This window comes from Dendrobates tinctorius, unplaced genomic scaffold (genome assembly GCF_039654945.1).
Source record: "Dendrobates tinctorius isolate UK_male_01 unplaced genomic scaffold, ASM3965494v1 ptg000162l, whole genome shotgun sequence".
NCBI classification, from domain to species: domain Eukaryota; kingdom Metazoa; phylum Chordata; class Amphibia; order Anura; family Dendrobatidae; genus Dendrobates; species Dendrobates tinctorius.
The window spans coordinates 32,423,337-32,446,397 of NW_027361829.1; the positions used below are offsets into that span (position 1 = coordinate 32,423,337).

Consider the following 23,061-nt stretch of genomic DNA (forward strand, 5'->3'; position numbering starts at 1 on the left):
GTAAAGGAAAGTTCAGTGTCGAATATGACCCCAAGACAGCGGGCATGCTGCTTGGGAGTTATGGTTGAACCCTCCAGGGTTATTTCGATGTTAGGTAGTGTGAGGTTAGTAGAGGGGAGAAACACAAGAAGTTCAGTTTTAGAGAGATTTAGTTTCAGATAGAGGGAGGACATGATGCTAGAGACAGCAGACAGACAATCCTTGGTATTTTGAATTAGGGTAGGGGTGATGTCAGGGGAAGAAGTGTATAATTGGGTGTCATCAGCATAGAGATGATACTGGAACCCAAATCTGCTGATTGTTTGTCCAATAGGGGCAGTGTATAAAGAGAAGAGGAGGGGGCCTAGGACTGAGCCCTGCGGGACCCCGATAGTAAGGGGACGAGAAGAGGAAGAGGAGCCAGAAAAAGATACAGTGAAGGAGCGGTCAGAGAGGTAGGAGGAGAACCAGGAGAGGGCTGTGTCCTTGAGGCCTATAGAGCGGAGCATAGTGAGGAGGAGCTGGTGATCCACAGTGTCAAATGCGGCAGAGAGATCCAGGAGAATCAGCAGGGAGCAATGACCTTTCGATTTAGCTGTTATTAAATCATTAGAGACTTTAGTGAGGGCAGTTTCAGTAGAGTGTAAAGAGCGGAAACCAGATTGTAAGGGGTCGAGAAGAGAGTTATCCGAGAGAGACTATGAACTTTTTTAAGTTCATAGTCTTGCAGAACCTTTTCCACCAAGACCTGGAGAAACTCACTGGTGTGATGAGCTTTGGAGTCTTTTACTGCCAATGTCTTGGTAACTATTTCATTTTTGTCACAAACAAATCGGACATTGATGGCAAAATAGTTCACTCTGTGACGTGTGCAGGCATCCATTTTAAGAAACAGAAAGCGTCCCTTGAGAGTTTTTTTAAGTTCTTCCTTTTGTTTAAAAGCTTCTTCGATTACTAATTTTCTAATACTCTCTCTTTCCAGAGAAACACCAAGCTTGCGGGCCATTTCCCCATTCAGACACACAAAAGCTGGTCGTGAAAATAATGAAAGGCACACTATCCTTTACAACAAGCTCTATGATCTGTTTTTTAAATGTATCTACTGTCATTGTCACAGTAACTTTGTCACTGACAAAATATCTTGCAACTGATGGCTGCAAAGTTCTCTGCTCCTTTGTTTAGCTGGAAGAGCTGGGCACTGGTTCATTGGTTTGGATGCAGTCTTTCTCATCCACTGCTTTCAGTACTTCTGGATGAAAGCGCTGTAAATGTCTCTTTAGATTAGAAGCTCTGGTAGGAGCATTTTTATCTTTGCCTGAATATGCACTCATCTTGGCTTCACAGCATTTGTTTTCGTCTGGATCATTTGTCATACACTGACAGACATAATGTTTTCTATCTTGAGTGATGATGAAATGTTCAAATACAGCTGATTTAATGTGATGCTTCTTTGACATTCTCTGGTTTTTAATTCTGCATTCACAATCCAAATGACAATTGTTTTTCCTAAAAACAATTGTACAAAATTATTGCCAGGTCGTACAACTGATATAGTGGTCAGTAATACTGTTATTATTCCTCATGTTCTCACAGTTAACTGATGCAAAGTTTGTTGAAAGGATAATACTTCTTACAGTCTTCCTCTTCTGAGTAGCAGGCAGCTGTGAGATGCTTGGAAGACGCACACCTAGTATGATCTAGTCTAGAGGAGGAGCTTTACTACTAAGAATTTGCAACACATTTTCACTTTCAGTTTCATACATTGTAAGCAGGGGGGTTGGGGCAGCATGAGGTTAACCAAGTATAAGATTAGATAAGGGCAGTGGAGAACAGTGACACACAAGAAGTAAGAAATGTCTCTATCTCCAGCAGAACTGCTTATCACTGTTGTTCATAGTTTGATAGAACATATATATTTGAGTAACATTTATAAAATTCATATGAAAGTTCAATTATGAAATATTAATACATTTTTTTTAAAGCTGGAGTCGGTACATTTCTACCGACTCCAACCAAAACTAACTCCGACTCCACGACTCCGACTCCACAGCCCTGCTTAACAGGCTAATTAACGGTATAGTACGTCCGATGGCAGTATCCCCCGCTTTGATGTGGGCTCCGGCGGTGAGCCCACCTAAAAGCCGGGACATGTCAACTGTTTTGAACAGCTGACATGTGCCCGCAATAGCCGCAGGTGGAATCGCGATCCGCCCGTGTCTATTAACTAGTTAAATGCCGCTGTCAAACTCTGACAGCGGCATTTAAAGGGAGTCTGTCACCCTTTTTTGGGCCTTTCAGCTTCCGGCATTGACATCAGGGGCTTATCTACAGCATTCTGTAATGCTGTAGATAAGCCCCTGATGTAACCTGAAAGAGAAGAAAAGCACGTTATATTATACTCACCGAGGTGGGCGGTCCGGTCCGATGGGTGTTGCGGTTTGGTCCGACGCCTCCCTTCTTCATGCGATGACGTCCTCTTCTCCCGTCCTATAATGGCTCCGGCGCAAGCGCACTCCTCTGCCCTGTTGAGGGCAGAGCAGAGTCCTGCAGAGCGCAGGTGTCGGGAGAGGTCTGGCGCCTGCGCACTGCAGAATTCTGCTGCGCCTGCGCCGGAGCCGTTACAGGACGGGAGAAGAGGACGTCATCGCATGAAGATGGGAGGCATCGGACTGCAACACCCATCGGACCGGACCGCCCACCTCAGTGAGTATAATATAACGTGTTTTTCTTCTCTTTCAGGTTACATCGGGGGCTTATCTACAGCATTACAGAATGCTGTAGATAAGCCCCCGATGTCTATGCCGGCAGCCAATAAGGCAAAAAAAAAGTGACAGATTACCTTTAACAAGCGCTTCCAGACATCCGTCCGGAAATGCGCTCACCGGTGGGGGGGAAAAAAAAAAAGCACCCAAATTTTGCAACCACCGCCAAATAGTTTCCAGGACAGAAATATCAATACACCTTAAAATTAGGCAAACTTAATTGTAAGGCACTTAGATGGTACGGGAGTCAAGTTCACTTATATTCAGACTTTAAATGCAGCACGGTGGCTCCGTGGTTAGCACTGCAGTCTTGCAGCGCTAGTGTCCTGGGATCAAATCCCACAAAGGAGCGCATCTGTAAGGACTTTTTATGTTTTCCTCGTGTTTGTGTGGATTTCCTCCTACACTCCGAAGACATATTGATAGGAAATTTAGATTGAGTCCCATTGGAGAAATGGCTATATAAGCAAAGCATAAAAAGCTCAGCAGAATAAACACGTTATCAGGTCATATATCAGAGATTGTGCACGAACATGTAATAACAATGTGCCGGAGAGGCCATTTTTAAGAAAACTCTACCTATTTCTACGAAATATTCACAAACTTTGCATTATTCATTCATAAAATGAGCAAAATAAACAATTGTGATGGGGGGGGGGGGAAGCCAAAAAGCGAACCTTCATGCGCAATGAGCCTGAGAGGTCACGGACGTCACACCTGCTGACCGTAAGGACAGCGGTAAATCTGAGTGGAGGGGTTTCAAGCAGCACCTAAAGATAGGAAGGTACTGGGATGGGCGAGATCCACTGCTGCCTTGCAGAAGAGGGGTAAGGAAAAACGTGTGAGCTTTCTGTCAAGCCTCTTGTGCCTGACGCAGGATAAAAGAAGCACTCCTCCTGCTATCAAAGTTTTCTCCTCTTAATATGTTGCAGTCATCATGTTATACGTATATGTGTATCTCCATTCAATGTTAGCAAGCAGTGTGAATGGTAACCATATTATTCAACTTCTGATCTGCACCAGCCTGCTTGTATCTCCATTCAATGTTAGCAAGCAGTGTGAATGGTAACCATATTATTCAACTTCTGAGCTATAATTCATCTGTTACATTGTTCTCAGGACTTAGGGCCCCGTCACACTTAGCGATCTCGCTAGCGAGATCGCTGCTGAGTCACAAGTTTTGTGACGTAACAGAGATCTCACCAGCGAGATCGCTGTGTGTGACAGCGATCAGCCCCCCTGATCGCTGATTGCTATTGGAAAGCCCTGGACATTTTTTTTGGTTGCTGGTCTCCGCTGGCCAGCACGCATCGCTGCATGTGACAGGCGGGAGACCAGCGATCAGCTGGTAACTAAGGTAAACGCAGGGTTTCTAAGCACGGCGCTGTGCTTAGAGACCCTCTGTGTACCTTAGTTACCTGCGCGCTGATGCAGGGAGCTGGTGACTAAGGTACACATCAGGTTTCTAAGTGACGCACGTCGCTTAGAAACCCGATGTGTACCCTAGTTACCAGCTCCCTGCATCAGCGCGCTGGTAACTAAGTACACAGCGACGCCGCGCGCTCGGCGTCGCTGGTCCTGATCGCTGGTGAAGCTGTCTGTTTGACAGCTCACCAGCGATCCTGACACGTTGATATCTTTGTCGGGATCGCTGGTGAGTCGCTATGTGTGACGGGGCCTTTACTGTTGTATATCCATGGGGGGGAATCACTGGAGAGGTTATCTCAGAAGTGTTTTAGCATAGAGATGGAATCAGGACTGGCTCTTTGATCATCTTTTGCACACCAAGAGGTGCTGAGCAGCTGTTGCTAATTTATAACTAAGCAGCTCCCACAATCCCTCTCTCTTGGCCCTGTAGTGGGGTGTATAAATGTAGACTAAAGGGGCCTTTACACCAGGGCTGTGGAGTCGGTAAGCCAAACCTGCGACTCCGACTCCTCAATTTCCCTTACACCGACTCCGACTCCACAACTCCGACTCCCACATATATTGCTTATATTTAAGTGAAAAATTTATTGTAGTACAATGTGAACATCAGTCATTTAATCATTTCTATGATCCATTAATCAAGATATTTAGATAGAACATAATATCTATTTATTGGAATACAACTTTAGAACACAAAAAACTGTAATAAATTGTAAATATGTAATACACTGTTTACATGTATATGGTACAGACCAAAGTTTGGACACACCTTCTCAGTCAAAAAGTGTGAAACAACTGAAAATATGTCTTATATTCTAGATTCTTCAATGTAGCCACCCTTTGCTTTGATTACTGCTTTGCACACTCTTGGCATTCTCTTGATGAGCTTCAAGTGGTAATCACCAGAAATGGTCTTCCAACAGTCTTGAAGGAGTTCCCAGAGATGCTTAGCACTTGTTGGCCCTTTTGCCTTCACTCTGCGGTCCAGCTCACCCCAAACCATCTCGACTGGGTTCAGGTCTGGTGACTGTGGAGGCCAGGTCATCTGGCGTAGCACCCCATCACTCTCCTTCTTGGTCAAATAGCCCTTACACAGCCTGGAGGTGTGTTTGAGGCCATTGTCCTGTTGAAAAATAAATGATGGTCCAACTAAACACAAACTGGATGGAATAGCATGCCGCTGCAAGATGCTGTGGTAGCCATGTTGGTTCAGTATGCCTTCAGTTTTGAATAAATCCCCAACAGTGTCACCAGCAAAGCACCCCCGCACCGTCACACCTCCTCCTCCATGCTTCTCGGTGGGAACCAGGCATGTAGAGTCCATCCGTTCACCTTTTCTGCGTCGCACAAAGACATGGTGGTTGGAGCCAAAGATCTCAAATTTGGACTCATCAGACCAAAGCACAGATTTCCACTGGTCTAATGTCCATTCCTTGTGTTCTCTAGCCCAAACAAGTCTCTTCTGCTTGTGGCCTGTTCTTAGCAGTGGTTTCCTAGCAACTATTTTACCATGAAGGCCTGCTGCACAAAGTCTCCTCTTAACAGTTGTTGTAGAGATGTGTCTGCTGCTAGAACTCTGTGTGGCATTGACCTGGTCTCTATTCTGAGCTGCTGTTAACCTGCGATTTCTGAGGCTGGTGACTAGGATGAACTTATCCTCCGCAGCAGAGGTGACTCTTGGTCTTCCTTTCCTGGGGCGGTCCTCATGTGAGCCAGTTTCTTTGTAGCGCTTGATGGTTTTTGCCAATGCACTTGGGGAGACTTTCAAAGTTTTCCCAATTGTTCGGACTGACTGACCTTCATTTCTTAAAGTAATGATGGCCACTCGTTTTTCTTTACTCAGCTGCTTTTTTCTTGCCATAATACAAATTCTAACAGTCTATTCAGTAGGACTATCACCTGTGTATCCACCAGACTCCTGCACAACACAACTGATGGTCCCAACCTCATTTATAAGGCAAGAAATCCCACTTATTAAACCTGACAGGGCACACCTGTGAAGTGAAAACCATTTCCGGTGACTACCTCTTGAAGCTTATCAAGAGAATGCCAAGAGTGTGCAAAGCAGAAATCAAAGCAAAAGGTGGCTACTTTGAAGAACCTAGAATATAAGACATACAGTATTTTCAGTTGTTTCACACTTTTTTGTTAATTATATAATTCCACATGTGTTAATTCATAGTTTTGATGCCTTCAGAGTGAATCTACAATTTTCATAGTCATGAAAATAAATAAAACGCTTTGATTGAGAAGGTGTGTCCAAACTTTTGGTCTGTACTGTGTGTGTGTGTGTGTGTGTGTGTGTGTGTGTGTGTGTGTGTGTACCTGACTGGTGCTAAAAAAAAGGAGTGTTAGTCTGTGTGCTATCCGGCTTTCATTCTTTTTGGTACAGATATGATATGGATAGACAGATATGGATAAATGGATATATAGATAGAGCAGATTTCTAATCTGCTTTTGCTATTGAAAACATTATCTATGAGCGCAAAAACCTTTCAGGTGATGCGGTTTTTTAAAAAGCTGATCTACTTTTGCAACTGAAAAACGAATCCTCAAAAAACGCAGGAAAAACGCTGTGTGTGAATGTAGCCTTAGATCAGGAATAGAACAGTCATTTATAGGACATTTCATAACTTTCCCAAATTCCTATGAAAAAATATTCAGCATATTCTGCATTGAACTACTGTACCCAATTTATTATATATTTTCGGAGTCGGTCCATTTTATACCGACTCCAACTCCGACTCCACCAAAATGAGCTCCGACTCCACGACTCCGACTCCACAGCCCTGCTTTACACATAGCGATATCGCTAAAGCGTCACCGATTTTGTGACGGAGCAGCGATATCGCTATGTGAGATACTTACCTCCGACCGGCTACCCCGCTGTCTGTCGCTGATCGCGCGAGATCGTCCAGTTCCATTTCTCGTCGGGCACTTCCTGCTGGGCTTCCTGCTGGCGCCGACGAGCGACGCGTGGACGCGGGCGGGAGGACGTCAGGATCGCCGCGTCTGAAAGGTAAGTAACGACTGTTGCTGCGTCGCTACATCGCTGTGAGATCTGCCTGTGTGACAGCTCACTAGCGACCATTTAGAGATGCACCAGCGATCCTGACCAGGTCGTATCGTCGGGATCGCTGGTGCATCGCTAAATGTAAAGGGGCCTTAACTCTAAGGGGCACGCAAGTGAGGGGTCAGCACGCATTAAGCAAAGCATCGCATTAGCTAAGCATCTAGCAAGACAGTTACTCCATGACATTTAGTTAGGACAGGAGTCAGGTAACCCACACTTTGCTGTATTTTTAGCCATGTGCTTTACTTTTATCCTCCTGTGTTCCCTTGCCATCCACATTCACCGCCCCATCCCTCACCCATCACCACTCATACACATCAGCCCCTCTGTACTTACCTCTCCCATGTACAGCTCCCATGCACTTCTCACCTTCCTGAAAAACCTCAGTCCATCTTGCCCAAACACATTCAACAAAAAAACTGCTAACATTTCAAATAACTACTTGCTCTTTATGTTCTTACTCCTACTAATTTCAGGGGACATCTTCCCCAACCCTGGTCCACCATCCTCCAACCTCAACCCCTACCCTACCCCATATCAAAACCAAAATAATCTATTTAATATTACTTGCACTCCTTCATCTCCTTCTTTCAATTGTGCTCTCTGGAATCCATCGGTCTGTATGTAACAAGCTTCCTTTCCTGCATAACTACTTTCTGAACAACTCTCTTAATCTGTTGGCCCTCACTGAAACCTGGATTCAGGATTCTGACACTGTCTCTCCTGCTGCCATTTCCTATGGTGGCTTACAATTCACTCATTCCCTGAGACCCATAAACAGACCTGGTGGTGGAGTCGGCATACTCCTGTCCCCACAATGCACTTTCCAGGTCATCCCCCCAGTTCCATCACTCTCATTCCCTTCTTTTGAGGTCCATGCCATCAGGCTCTTCCGTCCCCTCTCCCTCAGAGTAGCGGTCATATACCTGCACCCAGGCTCACCCACCCACTTCCTTGACCACTTTTCAGCCTGGCTGCCGCACTTCATGTCCTCAGAACTACCAACTCTTATCCTGGGAGACTTCAACATCCCCATTAACAGCCCTACTTCCACATCTGCATCCCAGCTTCTATCACTAACCACCTCTCTAGGCCTCTCACAGCTCTCAACCTCTGAGACACACAAAGACAGTAACACCCTTGACCTGGTCTTTGTCCGGCTTTGCTCAATCTCCTACCTAAATAACTCACCGCTTCCCCTCTCTGACCACAACATTCTCTCCTTCACGTTCACAAATCCTCGCCCACCCCAGCACACTCCTACCTATCACACATTCAGAAATCTACAAGCCATTAACCCTCAGACACTTTCAGATTCCCTCCAATCTTCCCTGTCCCCAATCTCCTCTTTTTCCTGTCCTGATCTGGCTGTTCATCACTACAACAACTTTTACAACCACCCTTGACCAGGTAGCGCCCCTCACCCTCAGAACCTCTAAACACAGAGTAAAACAGCCCTGGCTCACATCGCAAACTCAATTTCTCCAGCGATGCTCTAGGAGTACTGAACGCCGATGGAGAAAAACCCACACACCAGAAGACTTCATCCACTTCAAATTTATGCTAAGAACCTACAACTCTGCCCTTCACCTCGCCAAACAGACCTACTTCACCACCCTGATCTCCTCACTACCCAACAACCCCAAGAAACTTTTTGACACCTTTCACTCCCTCCTCAGGCCAAAAGCACAAGCTTTTAGCTCAGACATTTGTGCAAATGACCTGGCCTCCCATTTTATAGAGAAAATAGATAATATCCGTCTGGAAATCCGCTCCCAACCACCAAGTGCTGTGACTCCCATCCCTACTTGCATTTCCCCTGGCTCACTTTCCACATTTGATCCCATCACAGAAGAAGAAGTCTCCAGACTCCTCTCTTCTGCTCGCCCAATTACATGCACTACCGACCCCATTCCCTCACAACTCCTCCAGTCTCTCTCTCCAGTCATCACAACTCACCTAACTACAATCTTTAATCTCTCCCTCTCCTCAGGCATTTTCCCATCCTCCTTCAAACACTCTATCATTACTCCATTATTAAAGAAACCTGCTCTCGACCCAACCTGCACAAACTACAGACCAGTCTCCAATCTCCCCTTCATCTCTGAACTCTTGGAGCGCCTAGTCTACTGCCGCCTTACCCGTTACCTCTCCACTTACTCCCTCCTAGACCCTTCATAGTCTGGCTTCCGACCACTACATTCGACTGAAACTGCACTCATCAAAGTGACCAATGACCTTCTGACAGCAAAATGTAACGGTGAACACTCTCTGCTCATTCTTCTCGACCTTTCTGCAGCTTTGGACACTGTTGACCACCGTCTCCTACTCTATAGGCTCCAGTCACTAGGCATTAAGGACATCGCTCTCTCCTGGTTCTCTTCCTATCTCTCTGACCGCTCCTTCAGTGTTTTGTTCGCTGGCTCCACGTCATCTCTTCCTCTCGCTGTCGGGGTACCTCAGGGCTCAGTCCTTGGCCCCCTTCTCTTCTCTCTCTACACAGCCCCAATTGGACAGACCATCAGCAGATTTGGCTTTCAGTACCATCTTTATGCTGATGATACACAACTATATACACGTCATCCCCTGACCTTACCCCGGCTGTACAACAGAACAACAGTGACTGTCCGCAGTCTCCAACGTCATGTCCGCTCTCTATCTGAAACTTAACCTCTCAAAAACTGAACTTCTTCTGCTCCCACCATCTACTAACCTCCCTAAATCTGACATTTCCCTCTCCGTGGGTGGCACCATAATATCACCCCGGCAGCAGGCACGCTGTCTGGGTGTTATGTTTGACACCAACCTCTCCTTCACATCCCATATACAATGTCTTGTCCGCTCTTGCCGCCTACACCTAAAGAACATCTCCAGAATTCCCCCTTTTCTCACCATGGAAACAACAAAAACCCTCACTGTCGCATTGATCCACTCCCGCCTGGACTACTGCAATGCTCTATTAATTGGCCTCCCCGCTACTCGACTTTCCCCTCTCCAGTCCATACTTAATGCAGCAGCCAGGGTCATCTATCTGGCTAATCGGTACTCGGACGCGTCCGCTCTTCGCCACTCCTTACATTGGCTGTCCATTCATTATAGGGTCCAATTCAAAGTACTTGTTTTCACCCACAAAGCTCTCCACAGTGTGGCACCCCCCTACATCTCCTCCCTCATTTCTAACAGCGTAGCCGACCGCTGCGCTCTGCAAAAGACTTTCGACTAACCTCTACACTAATCCGCACCTCCCACTCCCGACTCCAAGACTTCTCCCGCGCTGCGCCAATCCTCTGCAATGCTCTACCCCAAGAAATTAGGACTATCCACAATTTGCACAGTTTTAGGCGCTCTCTCAAAACACATCTATTCAGAGCAGCCTATCACGTTCACTAATCAGTCATTTTATGTGCAAGTGTGAGTATGTAGCCCATTCACTATCTCTGTCCCCCACCTTCTCAAGATGGCTGGACCATCATTGTAAATACACACCTGTACTTTATATCTCCCCCCACTTCATTGTAGATTGTAAGCTCTCACAAGCAGGGTCGTTTTATTTTACTTTAATTACTGTATTGTTAACGTTGTTACTTATGACTTGTGTTTTGAAACTGTTAAACTGTAAAGCGCTGCAGAATATGTTGGCGCTATATAAATAAAGATTATTATTATTATAGAAACAAGAGGTCAATTTTCCCTGTATGAGTCATGAATCACTGCAAAAGTCTCTTGCAGGGGGTGGAGGGAGCAGCAGGGTCAGGAGTTGAAGAGGGGAATGAATGAATGCCATCCGCTCAATGCCGACTTTTATTTCCCATTGACTTGCATTGGGGTCGGGTTTCGGATGAAACTCCGACTTTTTTTTCCCTAGTCGGACCAGTTTCATCCTACTCAAATTTTGTTTCAGTCAGTTTTCACGAAACCCGATCCGACCAAGTCGCTCAACTCTTATCTATGGCTTTATAAAGAAGAAGATCCTGACCTTCCAGTGTCCAATAGCCTAGCCCTTATTAAATAGAAAGGAAAGCTTTAGTTGTGGCTTTTCCAGCATTTTCAGTGAAGCTACAGCTGTAATTTTGCTGGTCATCCGGCTTTATAGCGCCGGCTTGCTTCAGACGTGTACAGTTTACACTGGTGTGGTTGATGTGCTGGAATTAGTGTTAGTATATCACAATTTGAAATCTATGTACTTTGGCACCTTCCATAGAGAGAAAGTTTTTCTTTTTTTTTTTTTTTTTTTTTTTTTTTTTGTAATTCTTTATTTTATTAATAAAGAGAGATTACAGCAATACAGAAGCAAGACATGTTCACATTTTGAGGTACAAGTCTGTATGTAGAATTACAGAGCATTGATTATACAGTTTTACTCTTTTCAAACAACATAACACTTAACGAGGTAAATAACCTAACTAAAACTAACCCATTACATAGGCAGGTACCCTTGATGCTCTAGGGCATACTTTACAAAGAAAAACAAGCTCTTGAGGTTCTCCGATAAAAATATTAGTGAAGAGGCCCGATGAACCGCCCCCACCAGAATGTCGCCTCAGCCGATACAACGCTCTCTCATGCACATCTGTTGTAATTATGACCTTAGATAGTTTGAAGAAATTGGCTCAGTGGCCCCCAGGGCTCAATCACTCCTCGCTACTTACTCGGGCGCAGTGGCACCCCCCAGCCTCCCCGCAGTGCCCTACAAGTTTTTCTTTTACATAAAGTGGGTCATATGGTTATTTCTTTTGATTCCCACGCATAACTTACACATTCGTGCATGCTTGTGTTTTGTTGGGTAGACAGGAGTAAGCATCTTCCAGACACCACCTATGTGCAAGTTATTTTTTTAGGAGAATCCATACATAATGTCAAACACGTCCGATCCTTCCTTTTTACTCCAAGATCTGCCGTTGGGGGACATTACCGTACACATTAGGTATTTGGCCAACCCTCATCTAATTTTTCTAAGCAACTTTCATCTGCAAATGCTCAATGATACAGTGTGTGTTAGAATAACATTGTATTTAGAGGTGAGATGATCACTTCACAGCTTATAATGGCTAAATTAGCTTTGTATTAAATTAGATTTGACATGCTAATAGTTTTCATTTGGAGATTATTTATTGTTCAGCAGAATGCTATTTTTTCCACTAAAGGGCATGTCACACTAAGAGATATCGCTAGCAATATCGCTATAACTAGTGACGTTATAGCGATATTGCTAGCGATATCGCTATGTGTGATACTTACCTACGACCGGCTCCCCCGCTGGTTATCGCTGATCGCGCGAGAACGTTCAGGACTGTTTCTCGTCGTCTGCTTCCTGCGGCGCTTCCTGCTGGGAGGACGCAGGATCGCCTGGTGTGACAGGTAAGTAGTGATCCCCGTCCCCAGCGATGTCGCTGGTGAGATCTGCCTGTGTGGCAGCTCACTAGCGACCACTTAGATAATAATAAATAATCTTTATTTTTATATAGCGCTAACATATTCCGCAGCGCTTTACAGTTTGCACACACATTATCATCACTGTCCCCGATGGGGCTCACAATCTAAATTCCCTATCAGTATGTCTTTAGAATGTGGGAGGAAACCGGAGTACCCGGAGGAAACCCACGCAAACACGGGGAGAACATACAAACTCCTTGCATATGTTGTCCTTGGTGGGATTCGAACCCAGGACCCCAGCGCTGCAAGGCTGCAGCGCTAACCACTGAGCCACCGTGCCGCCCGATGTACCAGCGATCCTGACCGCGTCATATCGCTGGTCGGGATCGCTGGTACATCGCTAAGTGTGACAGTACCTTAAGACATTTCCAAAGACAAATTTGAAGCCTTACTTCATTAAAGTGTTTTAGACTAATCTCGTGAATCCAACTCCTTTTTGTTCTAAAGGCACAATCCACATGGTACAATGGATTGAAAGATTCATAAAGGCTTCACGTATACCTTACATTTCTCCGTTGGCTCCATGTCTGCTTAGGTAATGCTTAGAGAGAAAAAATAATAAAGGACTTTACCCATACGCAGAAGTGACAGTTTTTCCACTTCTTTTGGATCTCTAGTAGCATTTCTTTTGTATCTTGTAATTCATGTTGTATTTTTATGTAGACCTTTCTGAGAACCACAGCTAAAATGTTTTAAAAATGTATACTAATCACTGTCTGGAAGGAACTGGCCCTTTGATCTGAGCCATTTAAATTGAAACTGATGAGCTGTGTATTTACCGTAATTTATGAGTGTATTTTATAACGGTTGCGTTGGGTATTTGCATACAATCCATTGTTTACTAATCTGTTAATACAAAAGCTTATAGGCAGAACATATAGGTATACTACCATCATCGGGTATGAGTATTTATCAACCTGCATAATAGTATGAAGCGAGCAGTGACTATAACCAGTCTAACCACATTGGTATGTTCTCTAAACATAGCAATGACCGAACACGTGATGTGTCAGTAGACAATACTATGTGCAAGCGATGTGTGTGACAACTTCATTAACATTTCTGGGGAGCTAAATATTTATGCTGTTACAAAATAGGTGTGTGTGTGTGTATGGATCTGAAAAATGATGATTGCTAACAGAATGCCTGGCGTTTGTAAAAAATGGAGATCGTATATTACTGCCGTGGAAGCAACTGTCCATGCAATTGGAGTATTTAGAAAAAGGATGTCTTGGAAACAGCCCCTTTATGCTGGACTTGCAGCGTGTAAGTTTTTTTTTTTTTTTTTTAAGACCTTTTTTTGCGTAAAGTCTACACTATTACCACTGTATTTGCATATATAGATAACAGTGCCTCTGAAATGGCACAGGGCTCAAGTGAGCAGTGAATAAGAGCACTACATTCACTGGGCCATGGTTCTGTCTAATTGTCAAGAAGCTGTATGCTATGTACAGTAAGGGCCCCGTCACACTAAAAGATGCACCAGCGATCCCGACGATACAACCTTGTCAGGATCGCTGGTGCCTCACTACATGATCGCTGGTGAGCTGTCAAACAGGCAGATTTCACCAGCGAGGATGCTGGTATCCAAGGTAAATATCAGGTAACTAAGCGAGCGCATTGCTTAGTTACCCGCTGTGTACCTTGGATACCTGCGTGCTGGCGCTGGGAACTGGTATCCAAGGTAAATATCGGGTAACTAAGCGCGCGTCACTTAGTTACCCGCTGTGTACATTGGATACCAGCTCCCAGCGTGAGCACGCAGGTATCCAATGTACACAGCGGGTAACTAAGGCCTGTTTCACACTTGCTTTTTTTTGCAGCGCGTTTTTCCCGCAAAAAAACGCATTGAAAAACGCATACAAAAGCATACAACTGCTGCGTTTTTTTCAAGCATTTTTATGAGCATGCTTGAAAAAAACGCAGTGTTTTTATGCGTTTGTATGCGTTTTTAGTGCGTTTTTACCGCGTTTGCGTTTTTTTCCAACATTAGGTGGCCCCTCACACTAACCCAAACCATGACTTTACTAACCCTGACCCTAACCCTAACCCTTAACCAAACCATACTTAACCCTAACCCTGACCCTAACCCTTAACCAAACCATACTTAACCCTAACCCAAACCCTAACTAACCTTAACCCTGACCCTAACCCTAACCCTTAACCAAACCATACTTGACCCTAACCCTTAACCAAACCATACTTAACCCTAACCCTAACTAACCTTAACCCTGACCCTAACCCTGACCCTAACCCTAACCCTGACCCTAACCCTTAACCAAACCATACTTAACCCTAACCCTGACCCTAACCCTGACCCTAACCCTAACCCTGACCCTAACCCTTAACCAAACCATACTTAACCCTAACACTAACCCTAACCCTGACCCTAACCCTTAACCAAACCATACTTAACCCTAACCCTGACCCTAACTCTGACCCTAACCCTAACCCTGACCCTAACCCTTAACCAAACCATACTTAACCCTAACCCTGACCCTAACCCTAACCCTGACCCTAACCCTTAACCAAACCATACTTAACCCTAACCCTAACCCTGACCCTAACCCTTAACCAAACCATACTTAACCCTGACCCTGACCCTAACCCTAACCCTGACCCTAACCCTTAACCAAACCATACTTAACCCTAACCCTAACCCTGACCCTAACAATAACCCTAAACCCCCTTAACTAACCCTAACTCTAACCCAAACCCCTAAATTCCATGGTTAACAAAAAAAAAAATGCATGTGCAAAAAAACGCATACATAAGCATGCCAATGCGCACATATGCGCACCCATAGACTTATATTGGGTGTCTTGCTGTAAAAAAACGCATTGCGCGCGCATGCGTTTTTTTGAGGCAAATCGGACGCACAAAAAATGCAACAAGTTGCATTTTGTGCGCCCGAGCGCATACCACAAAAAAACGCATGCGCGGTAAAACGCGTACAAACGCATGTGTATGCGCACATAAGCGCATCCCATGCAAAGTATAGGAAAAAAACGCATGCGCTATTTAGCGCTAAATTACCGCGAAAAAAAACGCAAATGTGAAACCAGCCTAAGCGACGCACGCGCTTAATTACCCAATATTTACCTTGGATACCAGCTCCCAGCGTCTGCTTACAGTGCTGGGAGCTCGCTGATCGTTGCTCTCCCGCTGCCACACGCAGTGATGCTGGCCAGCGGGAGACAAACGATCAAAAAATGGCCCAGGACATTAGAGCACAATCAGCGATACCCGGCGGTGGGGGCCGGTCGCTGATGCGTGTCACACACAGCGAGATCGCTGTTGCATCACAAAATCGGCGGTCTCTCTGTGTAACGGGGCCATAAGATAAAAGCTTTCATCTGCATGGTGGAAGATAGAAAATGCAAGTCAATTGAAAACTTACATAGTTTCATGCTGTCCAACTAACTATATGAGTTTCATAAGAAACTACCCCTTTAAGGAGGTTGCTTCCCTGTGGATTCAGTGCAAGCTGCTCCCTGTGTTCAGAAGTCAACAGGTGACTAAAAGATCACATCATCAGAGAAGCATCCAATGATGCGCTTTTGTAGTCTCCTGAACTCTGCAGCCTTTCACAGGCATACATAATTGCATTTTATTTCAAGAACATCATCATGAAGGATTCACACAGATTGTGACTGGGGTAGATGGTGTCTCTTATAGCTGTCATGGTAGAAGACATTTTAGATTATGTGAGTCATGAAAATAAAAACCACTTAAAGGTCTGTATGTAATTGAGCTCCTCATTTATTTTAAATAATGCCTATGAAGAATATAACCCTGGGCACTCTGTATAATTTCTCTTTTCAAACTCATGGGGGTCTTCAGTTACCTAAGTAACAGGTGGAAAGGCTGTCTGTTACATTTCCATAATTGCCACCTGTCCTGACATTGGATTCCTTGTCTTTTTTTTTTTGTCATCAAGTGTTTGTATTCTTTCTGCTCTGCATCACTCCATTCTGCTGATAATCATAGGTTCTCTATACAGCCATACTATATCTTTTGTATAATGAAACCATCACCCTTAGGCTTACCCCAAGGAATGTTTTAATATTCTGCATCATAAGCATATAAATGTAGTTCCTAGAACTGTTTTTTTATAACATAGCACTGATACTGAATGTGCAAAAAATTGCAGTGTTAATGTGACCTAAAGATTCAAGTTCTTTGCCAATATGGTAACTCGTTTGTAAGATCTGGCAAACGCTGCATCTCATTACTGCAACCAAACCAGAGAAGAAAACAATGGGACCCTTCATTTCCAAATAATGGATTATTGAAAGGTGCTGTCCCTTGCTTTAAATGTTAATGTGTATGGATGGGCCCAGGGTAGTGAATTTGAAAAAGTAACTAATATTGTCTGGGCCTCCCTCAGACTGGCACCTCTCCACTGCACTGTGTAATGTGTCCGCCGCCAGTTTCCTGACAATGTCACATGACAGCTGCAGCCAACAGCTGCCGTCCTTCCTGGGCCCATACACATTAACTTATAAAGTAGAGTAAAACTGCATGCTTGAGCAGAATAGCATACATACAGATATATTCTTAAAATTCATGGCTTTTTTTTTAACATTTTTAAGAAAGCTCAGAATTAGGGATGAGCAAACGAGAACTGGAAAGTTCGGGGATCATAGACTTCTAGTGTCCGGTACCCCAAACACAGATTACTTGCTGTATTTCCAGCTTTCACGATAGGATACAGAAGTCAACAATCTTTAGGCTGTGGGCACTTCGTGTCCAACACAGCCATGTCAAGTGATGACCCAGCCTGACAGTGAAAAGACAGCTGTAGGCTGATATAGGTTGGGAAGAGCCTAAAAATAGCCACTCTCAGCTGCCCCAGAAATGGCACATCCATTAGATGCACAAATTCTGATGCTTGGCCTCAGCTCTTCCTGATTGCCCTGGCGCCGTGGCAATCAAGCTAATAGTTTATGGGTTTGATGTTAGCTTTTTAATATCAGACACACACACACACACACACACACCTTGCTGAGTTGCTAAATAGCAACATACAAATGGCATGTAACAGCTGCTGGACAGATACCAGTCAAGAGGATGACCACAGGTATAAAGGAAAAACGAACGGAGGTATCACTTATGCGCTGCTGAGATGGAATATCCTTAGAATAAAAACATTTATTAGAACAGGTTAAAAGTCAATGCGTTTTGAGGTCACGCAGGACCTCTTCATCAGGACCAACCTGGTGAGACTGTATTGTGGGGCTGTCTTTTATGCTGCGTTTCTTGAAAAAGACGCCAAACCGGGTACATGGTGTGTCAAAGTTCAAATATGTCACGAGGATGAGTGCCGATATCAGCCAATTTTCCAATTTCAGAACCAGAATACAATTAACACCCAAAATATTGGTATGCTTTTAAAATGTCCTTACAAAAACCCAAGAGATAAAACAATAAAATACATAGATAAATGAAAAAACAATCCATAAAAAAATCAATTGCAAAATGTGTATAGCATTCGAATTAAGTGAACTATAACCCCTGAGTTACCCTGCTTACCAACACACCAGTTCAAGCGGGAAGAGACGAAACGAAGCGCCAGAACTGGTGCATAATGGATGCGCTATTTCTGTGGCTGCCCAGGGCTAGTGGTGTTTGTCTGGGAGGGGGGCAATATCCATGGTCCATTCAAAGCCTATTCACTACCAGGACAACCCCTTCTTGTTCAAATTGGTTGGTCCATAAAATAATAGAGCCTGTACTCCTTTATGGTGCCAGCGCCGTTTCCATGGGGTCGTCAGTTACTCTCCCTGGGGCTCTTGTGCTGTGTTGTGATACCGGCGCCCAGTCAGCGCTGGCATCACTGTCCCCACTTTCGGACAAATCAAACATGATGAGGAAGTCCAGGCTGAAGGTGATACCAGATAAAGTTGGATGGTGTTAGGTTGGGGGCCTCCTTGAGCTCCCCAGCCTTGCTCTTCCTCTCCTTTTGTGGCAGCCTGAGATGACTTCGGACGCCCAGGCAGCATCCCTTCCGGTTGCGGTCCCCTTTTTTTTTTTTTTTTTTTTCTTCTGCCATTGGTTGGTCCCTCTCTTTGGTGCAGGTCATATGTTATGGTAGCCTGATTTCTCCTCCCCTCTCTTTCAGGGGGACAAGGATCTTGCACCAAAGAGTAAAACTAAAGTAACAAGCTATTAATGTGCAATATTTGCAAAGAAGAAAATTAGCCTAGAGGAAGAGTTGGGATATGTGCAAGTGTTCAGGAATTGGTAGTGCTTTGGACGCAGCACATGTCACCGGCGTCCAAAGCACTGCCAGCTATTGAATGAAGGTGAATCCGCATGTGTTCACTAAACTGTGCGAATTCACCTTGTCCAATACGTTGCACAGGTGAAATGTATCTTGCGAAGGCTCGCATCTCTGCTATATAAATAGACATGCATCAGTCTGGAAAGACGCACCCCATGTCCGTCTCCACAGGTGAGCCACGGGCGTCTGTGCACGCATAGTGGACATGGGATTTCTTGAAATCCCATCCACTATGCTGTAACAGTTGGATACTGTGGGTTGGACTCTGCGCAAGTATACAGTGTCCAACCCGCAGCATTTACTGAACGTGTGCACATACCCATAGACTCAGATTCCCAGGAGGATTAGGTCTTTCCCGGGAAAGCCATTAGAGGGGGTTAACCTTAATCCCAGATGTAACCCAGGAAAGTAAAAAATATTTTTCTTCCACCCTGATATCCGGTTTGCAAGGGTTAGGGTCCCGTTTCACATAGCGACGCACCAGCGATCCTGACAACGATACGACCTGGTAGGGATCGCTGGTGCATCGCTACATGGTCGCTGGTAAGCTGCCAAACAGGCAGATCTCTTCAACGATGCACCAGCGATGCGACCTGGTAAGGATCGCTGGTGCATTGTCACACAGCAGCTATTCTGAACGATTCCAGCCTGTGTCCCTGAGTTCTGCGTCGCCAGCGAGATCGCTCATCATCGTCAAACACAGCGATGCATGCTGGCCAGCGGGACGCCTACGATGAAAAAATGGCCCAGGACATTCGAGCACGATCAGCGATATCCAGTGGGGGGGGGCCTGTTGTCACTATGTGTCACATGTAGCGAGATCGCAGGCGAGATCACAAAATCGGTGACACATCAGCGATCTCGCTATGTGAGATGGGGCCCTTACTCTCTTAGGGAGTAGTTTCTCCAAGGGTCATTTACTCTCGGCTTTTCCTGGTTAATAAAAAAAAAAAAAAAAAAAAAGTGAGTCTACAGAATCATCGTAGACTTAAAGAAAGCCTTTGAGCAAATACATCATTCAAGATTGGAGTCCATAAAGTCTATGGTTCCTTTGATGGGGCTGAACTTCGTCATGTCAACTATTGATTCACAGGACGTCTATTATCATGTCCCCATCAATCCAGTCTGCTGAAAATTTCTTAAGATTTGGGGTCACCTGGGGAAAACAGATTCTGCATTTCCAGTTCAACGTTCTGCCGTTTGGAATATCTTCAGCATTTCAAATCTTTACAAAGATCATGGCACAGGTTATAGCTTTCATCAGGAAAGAAAACATCTGCATAATGCCTTATGTCGACGATTACCTATTCGTGTCTCAATCTGTACCATTGCTCATGGAACATATACACAGAACACAATTCAGATTTTGACGTCCCTAGGATGGCTGGTAAACTAGCGGAAGTCAGGCTTGGTCCCTTCCACTACAAAACCCTTCCTAGATATCCTACTGGACTCCCAGAGACAAACATCCTTCTTGCCAAAGGAGAAACAAATCCAACTAAGATCCAAGGTAGCCTTCCTGTGGAGCCATAAATCAATGTATGTAAGATTTGTAATGTCAGTGCTAGAATCCATATTGTCATGCATGCATTCATTCAGTAACATGGCCAGGCCCATACCAGAATTCTACAAACTTGCATCCTTTCAAATTGGGACAGATACCCGGAATCCCTAAACAGGAAGATTCAGGTGCCCAATCTAGTAAAGTCATCTCTAATCTGGTGATAAATGTTATTTGAATACAAATATCAAAAGACTGACTGTCCCATCCAAATATAAATTAGGTTTGAACAGGTGCTTACTAAGAGTAGCCAACTTGCATACTATCAAATAAAGCAGAACTCTGTAGCGCTATAGCATGCAAACATGAAGTATGAAAATTGAATTGCATTGCTGCACTAGAAATATGAAAAATTGAGAATACTTAGCGCATAAATTGGCCAGTTCACGTGTACCCGGCAGCCACGATAAGGTGATTCTTGTTGCCAGGACGTAATGCCAATCCTCTCTTAGGCTGGCTTCACATTTGCGTTCGGCAGAGCTGCGGAGGGCTGCGTAGTTCCTCCTTGAAGCTCTGCCCACTGCCGCACCTCTGGTCAGCTCTGCCTACGTCTGCATGCGGCCTGCGTACCTATCTTTAATATTGGGTACGCAGGCCGTGCGGATGTATGTGGATGCGTCCGCATGCGTCATTTTGACGATACGGCAACCGCAACAAATTGCAACACATTTTGTTTGACGCATTATCAAAACTATGCATGCGGATGCATCCGCATACATCCGCACGGCCTGCATACCCAATGTTAAAGATGGGTACGCAGTCCGCATGCCGACGTAGGCGGAGCTGGCGGAGGAGGTGCAGCAGTGGGCGGAGCTTCACGGAGGAACTATGCAGCCCTCCGCAGCTCTGCTGAACGCTAGTGTTAAAATAGCCTTAGACTGAAGTCTACATCTCTGTGGGAACCTAATGTGAATCCTCTTAGGATATGTGCACACATTGCAGATTTGCCTGCAGAATTTTCTGCACAGAATCTGCACGTCTTGGCAGAAAACGCAGGTAAAAAAAAAGCGTTTTTTATGCGGATTTTCATGCGAATTGTATGCATTTTTGTAAGCTAAATAAAGATGTTATTTAACAAAAAAAATGATTTGTGATGTCATTTCTGGTCCAACCTCCTCTTTTACATTTGTCCAACCCACACTCAATTACACACACAGATTACTAGATATATCTATAGATGGATATATCTATATATCTATCTGTCGATATAATCTATAGATATATCTATCTTTTGACATATCTATGGATAGATATAGATAGATAATAGCAAGGCCAATGTTTATTAATGAACAATGTGTTTAATTTTGAAAAAAAAAATGGGGAAAAAATGGCGTGTGCTCCCGCACAATTTTCTGCACCAGAGAGGGAAAGCTGACGCCCGGGGGACAATATTTGTAGCCTGGGAAGAGGGTAATACCCATGGCCCCTTCCCAGGCTATGAATATCAGCCCGCAGCTGTCTGTGTATCCTTGACTGGCTATCAAAAGAGGGGTGCCCCCCCAAAAAATGATGTGGGGGTCCCCCTATAATTAATAGTCAGAAAGGCTATGCAGACAGCTGCGGGCTGATATTCATAGCCTAGGAAGGGGCCATGGATATTGCACCGCCACCCCAGAAATGGCGCATCTCTAAGATGCGCCAATTCCGGCACTTAGCCTCTCTCTTTCCACTGTCGTGTAGTGGTGGCATATGGGGTAATAAGGGGTTAATGTCACCTTTGTATTGTAAGGTGACATTAAGCCCGGTTAATAATGGAGAGGGGTCAATAAGACGCCTATCCATTATTAAGCTTATAGTATCTAAGGGTTAATAAAACACACACATAAGAATAAAGTATTTTAATGACATAAAACACAACACGATTTTCAATCTTTATTGCACACCTAAAATATATGCAACGCCCTCGATCTCTTGCAAAAGAATTAAAAAAAAATAAATAAACCAATCGTATATTCCCTGTCCGACGCAGTCCAATTAATAAAGAGTGTCCCACAACGATCTCCCTTATAGAACAGTGACTTGAGGTGATTTCACTGCTCTATTGGGCCTCCCAGTGATGCACTGACAGGAGATAATACTCCTGCAGTGCATAACTGAAGAGGTCAAGTGAGTTCATGCTCTCACTTTACGGCAATGCTGTGTGGGAATTTTCTCACATAGCATTGCCGGTGAGAGAATGAACTGAAGTGACCTCTCCTGGCAGCAGCAGAGGGATATACACCGCGGAGGATCACCTCCACTGTCAGTGCATGCCGGAGGCCGTGTAGAGCACTGACATCACCCAATGTCAGTGTTCTACACCGGAGATCGTTATGGGACCACTCATTAATAACTGGACTATGGTGGAAAGGTAAGTATAGGTTGTTTTTTTTATTTTATTAAAAGAGACTAGGGCTTCGGGGACTATATGATTGGTAAGTATGTAATCTATGTTAAGTGTTGTATGTTATATGTATGTTGTTATTTTTTTTGTTTTTTTTCTACTACAGATCACAGCCATTGTCTGATAATAATAATAATAATAAATTTTATTTCTATA

The 23,061-nt window shown here is 44.5% G+C and overlaps 1 protein-coding gene across 2 annotated transcripts in view; it reads left to right on the top strand.

Moving 5' to 3' along the window:
* AVL9 (AVL9 cell migration associated) overlaps positions 1-23,061 on the top strand; it is a 117,236-nt gene that overhangs the window by 11,786 nt on the left and 82,389 nt on the right. The gene's annotated exons all lie outside the window — the stretch shown is intronic.